The sequence below is a fragment of the Vitis vinifera genome, chromosome 9 (genome assembly GCF_030704535.1).
Source record: "Vitis vinifera cultivar Pinot Noir 40024 chromosome 9, ASM3070453v1".
Lineage (NCBI taxonomy): Eukaryota > Viridiplantae > Streptophyta > Magnoliopsida > Vitales > Vitaceae > Vitis > Vitis vinifera.
Window position 1 is genome coordinate 16,813,198 of NC_081813.1, and position 11,434 is coordinate 16,824,631.

At 38.3% G+C, this 11,434-nt stretch overlaps 1 pseudogene; it reads right to left on the reverse strand.

Moving 5' to 3' along the window:
• Nucleotides 1–370: 370 nt before the first annotated feature.
• Nucleotides 371–5,830, reverse strand: LOC132254288 (uncharacterized; annotated as a pseudogene).
• Between the last annotated feature and the right edge of the window lie 5,604 nt (nucleotides 5,831–11,434).

Genomic DNA, 11,434 nt, shown 5'->3' on the forward strand with positions numbered 1-11,434 from the left:
AAAATCTCTCGACAAATATGTCTACGCTCATGCTGAGGCTCTGCTGGGTATCCCAGGTGCTCCAATATCTGGCATAATAGTCTGGGGAAGAGGAGTGGAATGGCATTCACTTGGAGTAGCTTTTTTCGATGCACCTTCTCTTCAAAGTATAGAAAAGCAGCCATAATGAGATGGTGAGGGCCAAAGAAGTATCCCTCGGAGATCCTATACAATGTCTCCAGAACACTCCTCTCCTCTGCACCCAATGCTGAAGTGGGAAAATGTTATGGCGGAGGAGTGCATCAATGAAGAACATGCTGGGGGGAAACTCCTTTCTCAGGATGTAATGGCGCGAGGATGCCCCTCTGGACAGAGTATGAACGATGTCACTCTATGAAAGGTGAGTCCAAGCTCGAAAATCCTCTGGACGTGCTGGCTCAAAGGAGATATGGAGTGCCTCTGCTATATGTCGAGCTCCCAAAATTCCATGTCGTCCATCTATGGTAAAATGGATGATTGTAGGATCACGGATCTGGTTTGTGGTCATGGACTGATAGAAGTCCAATGCCACACGGGGATAGAAAAAATCACTGGGAGTCAGCAAATGCTCTATATGATACCTCTGTAGCAGACGAAAGGACTCCCTGAGCTCAGGCTGAATTCTGAAATTAGCTATGTCGAAACAGAGCTCGGAGTGGAATGGCCTTGCTCTGCAATCCAAATTTCCTTCAATTGGTGGCTGTGTAACCATGGGGCGTCTGATAGCTACCTCAGGAGTCATGCCTGAGAGAATTTGAGATTCTTTTGCTGGTGTCTGAGATGGCTGAGGCTTCTTGGCAAGTAATGGAGACTTTTTGGCAGGCAATGGAGATGGCATAGGCTTTGATTCAGGCTCTGAAGATGACTCTGTCAGATGACTTTGTCAAATCAATTGGCTCAGAAACCTTTGCTTTCTTCTTTGGGGGACCGGTACCTGATTTTTGGCCTTTGGAAGAGCTCGCACCAGCAATGGTAAGTGATCTCCTTATATTATAGCGCCTGGCCAGAGGACTGGTAGGTACGTCCTTGACCGGAGGTGGGACGAGGCGAGGCCACGGCGGCTCAGAGGTGGAATCCTTGACAAGCACGTCTCTTAGGATTCTCAGGCGAGTCGATGGGGACGAAGACTTTGCTCCTCATGTTCTGGCCATGGCGGTATCAACGAAAACGGCCGAAGATGCGTGCGGCATGCTCAGGCAGAGGAGGCAGACGGGAGAGTGCTCTAGCTTGGCTCCTCTTGGCACCTTTTTGAAGTTCAAATGATGATTTAAAATAGGAAAAATGGAATTTATACCGTTTAAAAGGGACACCAAGGGTCACTGTTCCTTTTCACAACAGAGGGGAATTTTCGTAGCGAGGAGGCTTGGATTTCGCAATGGCTAAGAGATTTCGCAATGAGAGGAATTTTGACATCGATTTCACAGCTCATTTTGCAGCTGCGAAACGGGCGTACAGCGCTGCGAAGTGGCACTCATGTGCCAAAGGGTGGTTTCGCAGCTGTGAAACACCCTTCGAAATGGCGCATAGGCTGCGAAACGGTGGATCTCCAAGCGTGGAAATTTCGTAGCTGCGAAACGGGTGTACTTGGCTGCGAAATGGCACTTGTGTGCCAAGGGGCTTCTTCGCAGCTGCGAAAATTTTAGCAAAGGGCGCAAGGCGGCTACAAAATGGTTTCACAGTGGAAATCGGTTTTCGCAACGAGGAGAGGGATTTTCGTAGTGGCTCCTTAGGGCTGCGAAATTTTTTCTCAACGAGAGGGGATTTTCGCAGCGGCGTACTTTAGGTTGCGAAATTTCGCAGCCTAAGCTTTCTTCTTGTGTTTGAGCTCCTTTTGATTCTTAGCTTCCTTCTTTCAATTTCCTTGCAATTCCTCCTGATTTTGATCATTCAAAAAGATTAAGTTACATACAATTAACGCAATTTAAGACCAAAATTAAAATCAAAACAATTTACAAAGCTTATAAATTAACATATTTAAACAAAAGTATGGACTTTGGTGAAACCAAGTCCATCTAACCCTTCTCTGATCAGGCTTTTTATGGCTCAAGGAGGTTGATTTCCTCCTCTTCTTGCTTGAATGGCTCAATGAATGGCTTGAGACGATGACCATTGACCTTAAAGATGTTTGTGCCATTGGAATTCAGTAATTCCACCACTCCATTGAGATGCACTTGGTGAATAATGAAAGGACCTATCCACCTTGACTTGAGCTTCCCAGGAAAGATATAGAGCCTTGAGTCGTAGAGTAAGACTCTTTGCCCTTTCCGGAATTCTTTGTTGGAGATTAGTTGATCATGCCACCTCTTCATCTTCTGTTTAGCAACTTCGGAATTGATGTAAGCAACATTTCTTAATTTCTCCATCTCATTAAGGTCTAAGCACCTCTTTGCCCCAGCTCTGATCAAGTCCATGTTCAACCTCTTGATTGCCCACCAAGCCTTATATTCAACTTCCATAGGGAGATGGCATGCTTTGCCATAGACTAGACGATAGGGAGACATGCCAAGAATAGTCTTATAAGTTGTTTTATATGCTTATAATGAATCATGAAGCTTAATAGACCAATCTTTTCTACTTGTAATCACCACTTTCATCAATATGTTCTTGATTTCCCTATTTGCTAGCTCCACTTGCCCGGAAGTTTGAGGGTGATAAGGTGTAGCTACCTTATGCTTCACTCCATACTTGGCTAATAGGGTTTCAAACGATTTGTTGCAAAAATGAGTACCTCCATCACTGATTATGGCCTTGGGCACCCCAAATCTTGAGAAGATGTTCTCCTTAAGAAATTTGAGAACCACCCTATGATCATTGTGTTTACAGGGGATTGCCTCAACCCATTTAGAAACATAGTCCACCCCTACCAATATATAAGAATTACTAAAAGACATTGGGAAAGGTTCCATGAAGTCAATACTCCAAACATAAAAAAGATCAACTATAAGGATGGGGTTCATGGGCATTTGATTTCTTTTTGTAAGCTTTCCGAGTCTTTGGCATTTATCACAACTCCTACACATGATATGGGAATCTTTGAAAAGTAATGGCCAAGTAAACCCTGATTGCAAGACCTTCATGGTTATTTTCTGAGAGGCAAAGTGGCCTCCACATGCATTCTCATGGCAATGGCTGAGGATCCCTTGTTGCTCTTCTTTAGGAACACACTTCCTTATGATCTGATCTGCACAATACTTGAAAAGAAAAGACTCTTCCCAATAATAAGCATGAATCTTTGCAAAGAAGTGCTTCCTGTCTTGTGTTTTCCACTGACTTGGAACTTCACCAGTAACCAAATAGTTAGCAATACGAGCATACCAAGGAGCTTTCTCTAGCAACATGAGTGATTCCTCAAGAAAGTCATCATTAATAGGTAAGACATGGGAATTGTGCGCTATAGCCAACCTTGAAAGGTGGTCAACTACCACATTCTCCACTCCTTTCTTGTCTTTGATTTGGAGATCGAACTCTTGTAACAAAAAAATCCATCTAATCAACCTTGCTTTTGCATCTTGCTTTGTCAATAAATACTTCAAGGCTGAATGGTCAGTGAAAACAATGATGAAAGACCCTACCAAATAATCATGAAACTTGTCTAAGGCAAACACCACTGCTAACAATTCTTTCTCTGTAGTTGTGTAGTTCCTTTGAGCTTTGTTCAATGTTTTTCTTGCATAGTAGATCACATAGGGCTTCCCATCTTCTCTTTGGCCAAGTACAACTCCTATAGCAAAGTCACTGGCATCACACATTACTTCGAAGGGTAGTTGCCAATTAGGGGCCCTCACTATTGGAGCGGTTGTCAAAAATTACTTCAATTGATCAAAACTCTTTTGACATCTTTCATCTCATATAAACTTAGCATCCTTAGCTAAAAGTTCAGAAAGAGGCTTTGAAAGCTTAGAGAAGTCTTGTATAAATCTCCTGTAGAACCCTGCATGGCCAAGGAATTGCCTTACTCCTTTTACAGTGGTTGGGGATGGCAATTTGACAATAAGTTCCACCTTTGCTTTATCAACTTCAATGCCTTTCTCGGAGATGATATGGCCAAGGACAATTCCTTAATGTACCATAAAGTGGCATTTCTCCCAATTGAGCACCAAGTCTTTCTCAATGCATCTGTTAAGAACCGCTTCCAAATTAAGTAAGCATTATTCAAATGTACCTCCATATATGGTGATATCATCCACGAAAACCTCCATAATTCGCTCCACCATATCACTGAAGATACTAAGCATACATCTTTGGAATGTTGCGGGTGCATTGCATAAACTAAAAGACATTCTTCTCTAAGCGTATGTTCCAAATGGACATCTGAAAGTGGTCTTCTCCTGATCTTCAACATCAATTTCAATTTGGAAATACCCTGAGTATCCGTCCAAGAAACAATAGAAAGGATGACCAGAGACTCTCTCCAGCACTTGATCAATAAACGGGAGTGGAAAATGATCTTTTCTTGTCACAGCATTCAATTTCCTACAGTCAATACACACCCTCCAACTTGAAGTGAGGCGTGTAGCAATTTCTTTTCCTTTTTCATTCTGAACCACAGTAATCCCTAACTTCTTTGGTACCACTTGAGTAGGACTCACCCAAGGGCTGTCAGATATGGGATAAATAATACCTGCTTGAAGTAACTTCAGCACCTCAGCTCGCACTACTTCTTATAAATGAGGATTCAATCTTCTTTGAGGTTGACGAATTGGTTTAGCTTCTTCCTCCATATATATGTGATGTATACGAACCAAAGGACCGATTCATTTCAAGTCAGATATTTGCCATCCTATTGCTTTCTTACACCTCTTGAGAACTTCAAGTAAAGAAATCTCCTGATGAGTAGTAAGAGATGAAGATATAACAACAGGGCATTGGTTATTTTCTTCCAAGTACGTATATTTCAACTCCATGGGCAGAGGTTTCAAATTGAGCTTTAGGATCTCTTCTTTATCATCTTCTTGTGCCTCCTCTTTATTGAATAAAGGTAGAATCTCTTCCTTCCTCCTCCAACCTTGTAGAGTAGCAAGCACATCAGTGGGTTCAGCCAACCCTTCTTCCAGATCCTCAAGACTTTCATTCAACTTGTCTTGCATATTCTGATTGCAATGCTTCTCCACTAGGGTGTCAATAATGCATACCTCTTCTGGACCTTCTTCTTCTTCTGGAGTGATTAGCTTCTTAGACATATAAAAGATATTAAGCTCAAGTGTCATGTTGCCAAAAGTGAGTTGGATAAGTCCATTCCTACAATTTATGATTGCATTTGAAGTAGCAAGAAATGACCTTCCAAGGATGATAGGAACATAATTAGCTTCCTTAACAAAAGGATCAATATCAAGAACAACAAAATCTACTGGATAGTAGAAATTATCAACTTGAACTAAAACATCCTCAATTATCCCCCTTGGAATTTTCACTGATCTATCAGCTAAAGATAAAGTGATTGATGTTGGCTTCAATTCACCAAGTCCCAATTGCTTGTAGATAGCGTATGGTAGCAAATTCACACTTGCTTCCAAGTCTAACAAAGCTTTTTCCACTACCTTTCCTCCAATCATGACTGAAATGGTAGGACATCCCGGATCTTTGTACTTCAAAGGAGACTTGCATTGTATGATGGCACTTACTTGCTCAGACAAGAAGGCTTTCTTATTCACATTCAACCCTCTTTTTATAGTGCAAAGGTCCTTTAGGAATTTTGCATATGTTGGAACTTGCTTAATCATATCCAGCAATGGAATATTGACCTTCACTTACCTCAATACTCAAGGATTTCTGATGCATTTTTTATCCCCTTTTTCCCATGTAAAGCTTGAGGAAAAGGTGGAGATGTGTGTTTCTTCATCAGTTCTTTCTTAATAAGCCCTTTCTCCGGATTTGCATTCATTGTTGAATCATGGTCCTCTTTCCCTTCACTAATATCTTTCTTCTTTCCTTTCATTTCTTCCCTCTTCTTTGTCTCTTCTTCTTCTTTCTCTTGAACATGTGGCTTGGGTGTTGGTGACTCAACCTTTTTACCACTCCTTAGAGTGATCAAGGCTTTAACATCTCTCACCTGTAAAGATTCTCCCTCATGAGTTTCCACTTCATGGATACCCTTGGGGTTTTGGTGAGGTTGAGAAGGAAATCTACCCTTCTCTTGCACTGTGTTCAAATTAGTGAGCCTTGAGATTGAGTATTGGAGATTATCTATCTTCTGAGATAAGTCATTTTGCATCCCATCCATCATTTTATTCAAAGTATTCTCTACACTGTCAATTCTTTAACTGAGTTGAGCATTGATGGATTTTTGGTCTCCAACAAAATCTCCCACAACCTTGCTAAGATTCACTATTGTTTGTTCAAGACTTGAAGCTTGTTGAGATGGTTGAGCCGGCTGTTGGTACTGAGGTGCTCTTGGCTTCCATGAAAAATTTGGATGATTCCTCCAACTTGAGTTGTAAGTATTGCCATATGAAGCATTGTTGTTGGGCTTGAATTGTCCAATGACATTTGCTTGATCTCCAAACATTTCTCTAGCAACTGGAATTGTAAGGCACTCCTCCACCAAGTGTTCATACGATTGACAAATAGAACATGGCTTTACTTGCATTGGTGTTTCAGAAACAGCTTGCATTTCATGCATCTTTTTCAGTTCTAGCTCTTCCAATCTCCTTGCCATAGCTGCAAATTTTGCTTTCATATCAACATCTTCATTCAAGGTGTACATCCCAGCCTTAGCGTGAAAAGCATTTGGTTGAGACTTCATCTTTCCCACTTCTACTCTGTTCGGTTCATCCCATCCCCTTGAGACTTCAGCTACATAACTCAAGAAATCTATGGCTTCCTCAGGATTCTTACTCATGAAATCCCCTCTACACATTGTTTCGAGGAGTTGCTTCATTGAGGAAGACATCCCATCATAGAAATAACTCACCAACAGCCATGTATCAAAACCATGGTGAGGACAAGCATTAATAGCTTCCATGTATCTTTCCCAACACTCATAGAATTTCTCATTCTCTTTAGATGAGAAGTTTGAAATTTGCCTTTTCAAGCCATTTGTTCTGTGAGTAGGAAAAAACTTCTTGAGGAATTCAGCTTGTAAATCAGTCCAAGTATAGATACTCCTTGGCCTTAAAGAATTAAGCCAAATCTTGGCCTTATCCTTTAAAGTAAAAGGAAATAGCTTAAGCCTCATCAAGTCGATTGAAGCTTCTCCCTCTCGGAATGTATTACAAACATCTTCAAATTCCTTGATATGTGCATAGGAATTCTCACTTTCCATTCCATGAAAAGTTGGTAGAAGTGGAACAATATAGGGTCTGATCACTAGTTGCTTTGTAGGGGGCACTATACATGATGGTGCACTCATACGAGGTGGATGCATGTGGTCCCTCATTGATCTAAATTCATTGGGATTGTCCTGATGACCATGGTGACTATGCTGATCTTTAGGTGTAGTTTCCATGATGTTCAAGCCCAACTCCAATTCCTTGTTATGAGGTGTTTCATGTTTAACAAGCCTTCCTCCACTATCTCGTATCCAATTTGGCATACACAACTAGTATCAACTGTAACAAAGAAAAAAAAACAAAAACAGAGGAACACAAAAAAAAAAAAACAAGACTACTAAAAAAACTTAGATTAACTAAAACTAAATTAAAAGCTATGTTAGAATATGAACAAGTAAAAGAAACAATTAAAAGAGTTAGTAAAATGAAAGAAAATTCACCAAACTTGTGATGAAAACCACAAGTATGCTGAAATAATATCACTGTGAAGTTGGCACCTTCCCCGGCAGCGGCGCCATTTGATTCGTGTTTCCCAATTGGTGTCTCAGCTGATTCATGTCCAGCTAGTGTTCCTTGATTGAGGGAGTAATCAACAAAATTTATAGCCTATATCACCATGCATTGGGTTAGCTTTGGCTAGTATAGCATAGTGGCTCTAGGATCGTTCACAGGGAAGGGTTTTCAACTCACAACTGATACCAATTCATAGTTAAATTGGTGCTTTTTCATTTCAAGGTTAGCTTAAGAAAGGAAACACAAACTTTGTAAAAAAAAAAAAGGTTTTGTTTTAAGCTAACTAAAAAGAAAGTAATGAAAATTACTTATGAAGAAAAACATTCCTTGGAAGTTTAGGTTCATAGGGGAGGTTCCTTATGCAAAAACAGAGCTCCGGTCACTTGGTTCATTTTGTCGCATTAGAGAATTAACATAGAGTCAATTCTCTAACCAGTGCTGTACAGCTGCTTCCCTTTAATGGATTTCAGCACTAATTCCCTCTCACTGATGCAACTTGCAATGGCTCGTGCCTCTCACCTAGCATTTGCCATTCAAGGTGATCATTAACCTTGGACTTCCCTTCTCAAGCTCGCAAGAGATAACTAATGGATGTCTCTTTGGAGTCCAAAAGATTACCAAGTGTTGGAAATTCTAGAAAATCCTACCTTCAAGTCACCTCCCAAAAGCTCGCAAGAGGTAAACTAGTGCATCTCCATGGACTGAGATCACTTGCCTTACCAAGTGTTGGCTCAGGTGAATTGAAGGTGTTTTTAGTTAACTAAAAACATAGAAATCATTAATGGGTCACACTTTCTCTTCGTTAATGGCTGAAACAATAAAACTACCAATTCTTGCAGTTGGAACCTTTCCCGGCAACCTTAGCTCCAAGGAACTAAAAGCCTAGCCACTCATTCTCTGAGGAAACTTCCTCAGAGCTTGTTTGGCTAGTAAGAAAAATTTTAATAAATATATACAATCAAAACAAGTAGGTAAGGCAGAGCAAAAGCCCTGAATTTTACTTCTTTCAAAACTATACAAAAGTTGTCTGCGAGCAAGCTTTCGTTTCTCTTAATGGAAACTTACAAGCATTAAATATGGGATTACTTCCCCTTTGTTCTTGCTTAAAGACTAAGGAATCCTATGATAGGTGGATTACAAGGAGAATTTGGGGATTTAGACATCAAATATCTAAAGCAAAATATCTCAAAAAATGTCGGTCGTAGATATCGGGAAGCTTTAGGAGAATTTTGCAGCCGTGCAAGAGGGCTGCGAAATTTCACAGCAAAAAGGACACCATTTCGCAGCCCAAGGCTAATTTTGCAGTCGTGCGAAATTTGCCTTCAGCTTGGAGTGATTGGCTTCCAATGGCTGTAACTCCTTCATTTCAACTCCGAATCGCATACCGTTTAAAGCATTGGATTGCTAACTTCCCGAGCTTCGAAACGACATATAGTATGCATAAATCGAACTCCATAAAGTGCTCCAAAAGTGACTGACAGTGACTGTCATCTAGAATGCTTCATGGCAAATTTCTCTTTGCTTCCCCTCCTTGCATTCCGGATTTGCTTATGGCAAAGGACTTTAAAGCTTCAAAGCTTTGGTTCTTCATGTTTCTAAGCTTTCCATCGATTCCAAAGAACTCTCCTCAATCTTGGATTGCTTTGGTGATCAAATTACTAACAAAAACACCAAAACTTATACAATTTGATTAGAAATGATTGCAAAGGTCCTTAATATGTTAATTGGGTTAAAAGGTGATAACTACTACTCAAAAGTGTTTAAAAGAGTTAATTACAAGCTATCAAATAGCACTTTTTGAGTAGTAATCAATTATAAAAAATAAAAACAAATAAAAAAAGTTATGTTACCATATAACATGTTAATCTATTAAAAACACAAATAAAAAAATTATGTTACCATGCAACACTGAATTTTGAAATTGACAAAAAAAAAAAATCCCAATATGAAACTCATGCATCCATATACTTTGATAGCTAGGGATAGTGATCTGAGTGTTGTCATTTAATTTGTTTTCTTCATCTAATTTATTTAGGGTCACTCATATTTATACTATTTATTTAGGATAAACCCATGTTTCATTAGGATAAAACAATTACAAAAAACTAGTTAGTTAAAAAAAATTATAATTATTAACAAAGGCATATATGGTAATTTATAAGTAGAAATTATAAAACCAAGCCACTAATAGAATAAAAAAGCATTAACAAAATATAAGGAAAGCAAGATGATGTTACATCACCATTTGGAGTTTAAATTGATCTAGTTTAATTTCCTCCAATACTCCAAGTTTTATAATATTCTAATAATTTTCACAATAATTTTTTATAATCATAGTACTCTACCAATAGCAAAAACAAGACTCACTCTATTAAAAACTTATAGGCATTATGTTTATAACTTCTCTAAATGAATAGCTCATTTTTCTTTCACCCAACATGCATCCCACACTTCCATTACATGCACCCTACACATCATTTCTATAAAAAAAATATCTCATTTTTCACCCAATCATGATATTGTTGACCATTTATGAATTCACACATAAACTAGAATATTATTAAGAGAAAAACAATTGTATATGTAGGACAACTCAACATAAGTTTTTCTTTGCAATGTACTTAAAGACATAACAAACGAACTTTCCAAAACCTTCATAAACATCCGTTTTTACTTCAAAAGGATCAGAAGTTAGCAAACCAAAAGGCATGGTGGAGAGTTTGAACGGTCATCCACCCCTCTCCCATTTTGCATGCTTTCCATGCTATTGTTGACAATCTTATATTTATTTATTTATTTTGTTTGGTACGTGTCATGAGTAATAGATGGCCTCTGAACCGTACGTACAACCAACCATTCCTCGCTTTGATGGTCACTATGACCATTGAAGCATTTTGATGGAGAATATTCTCATGTCCAAAGAGTATATATTAACTATGATCCAAATATATATTAACTAGTATTATAGTGTTTATAACTTTACCATTTCTATTTAATTTCCTCCACTACTTCAATCTTTACTCAAATATTATATTAATAATGAACATGTTGAATTGAATTACCCAATAAACATATTAAATATGCTTCAAAAGTTATGATATTTATAACTTTGGCAATCATGTATCTCATTCTTCAAACAATATGTTAGTGAACATTTCAGTTATGTGAAAGAAATCATAACATTTTGGCCTATTTATGAATTAAGAAATGAAAGACAAGTCCCATTGTTTTTAACACACACACACACATTTGTATATAAAGAAAATTTAAATGAAAAGGAAAAAAAACCTCATAGAAAACATTTGTATGACTCATTAAAAATGTGGCATAAAAGGTTAAGAATGAAATAGAAAAAATGATTCAAAGTTCAAACAAAAATCTCATAACAAGTTTTAATGATAAATATGACATCAAATGCTAGTAATTAAAAGAAATATAATTAATTTTAAGAAAGTATGACAGAAAAGGTGACCAGTCAATAATATATTATCAGTTAAATAATTCTAATCCAATAGCAACATTTGTAGGTTAATGGTTGGTTTTTTTGGGTGAGACTTCCCTGTATGTTTCATTAGCTTCAATTATAGGAATTTCAATTTTAATTCCTTGAATTGAATCATGAACCCTAAATTTGA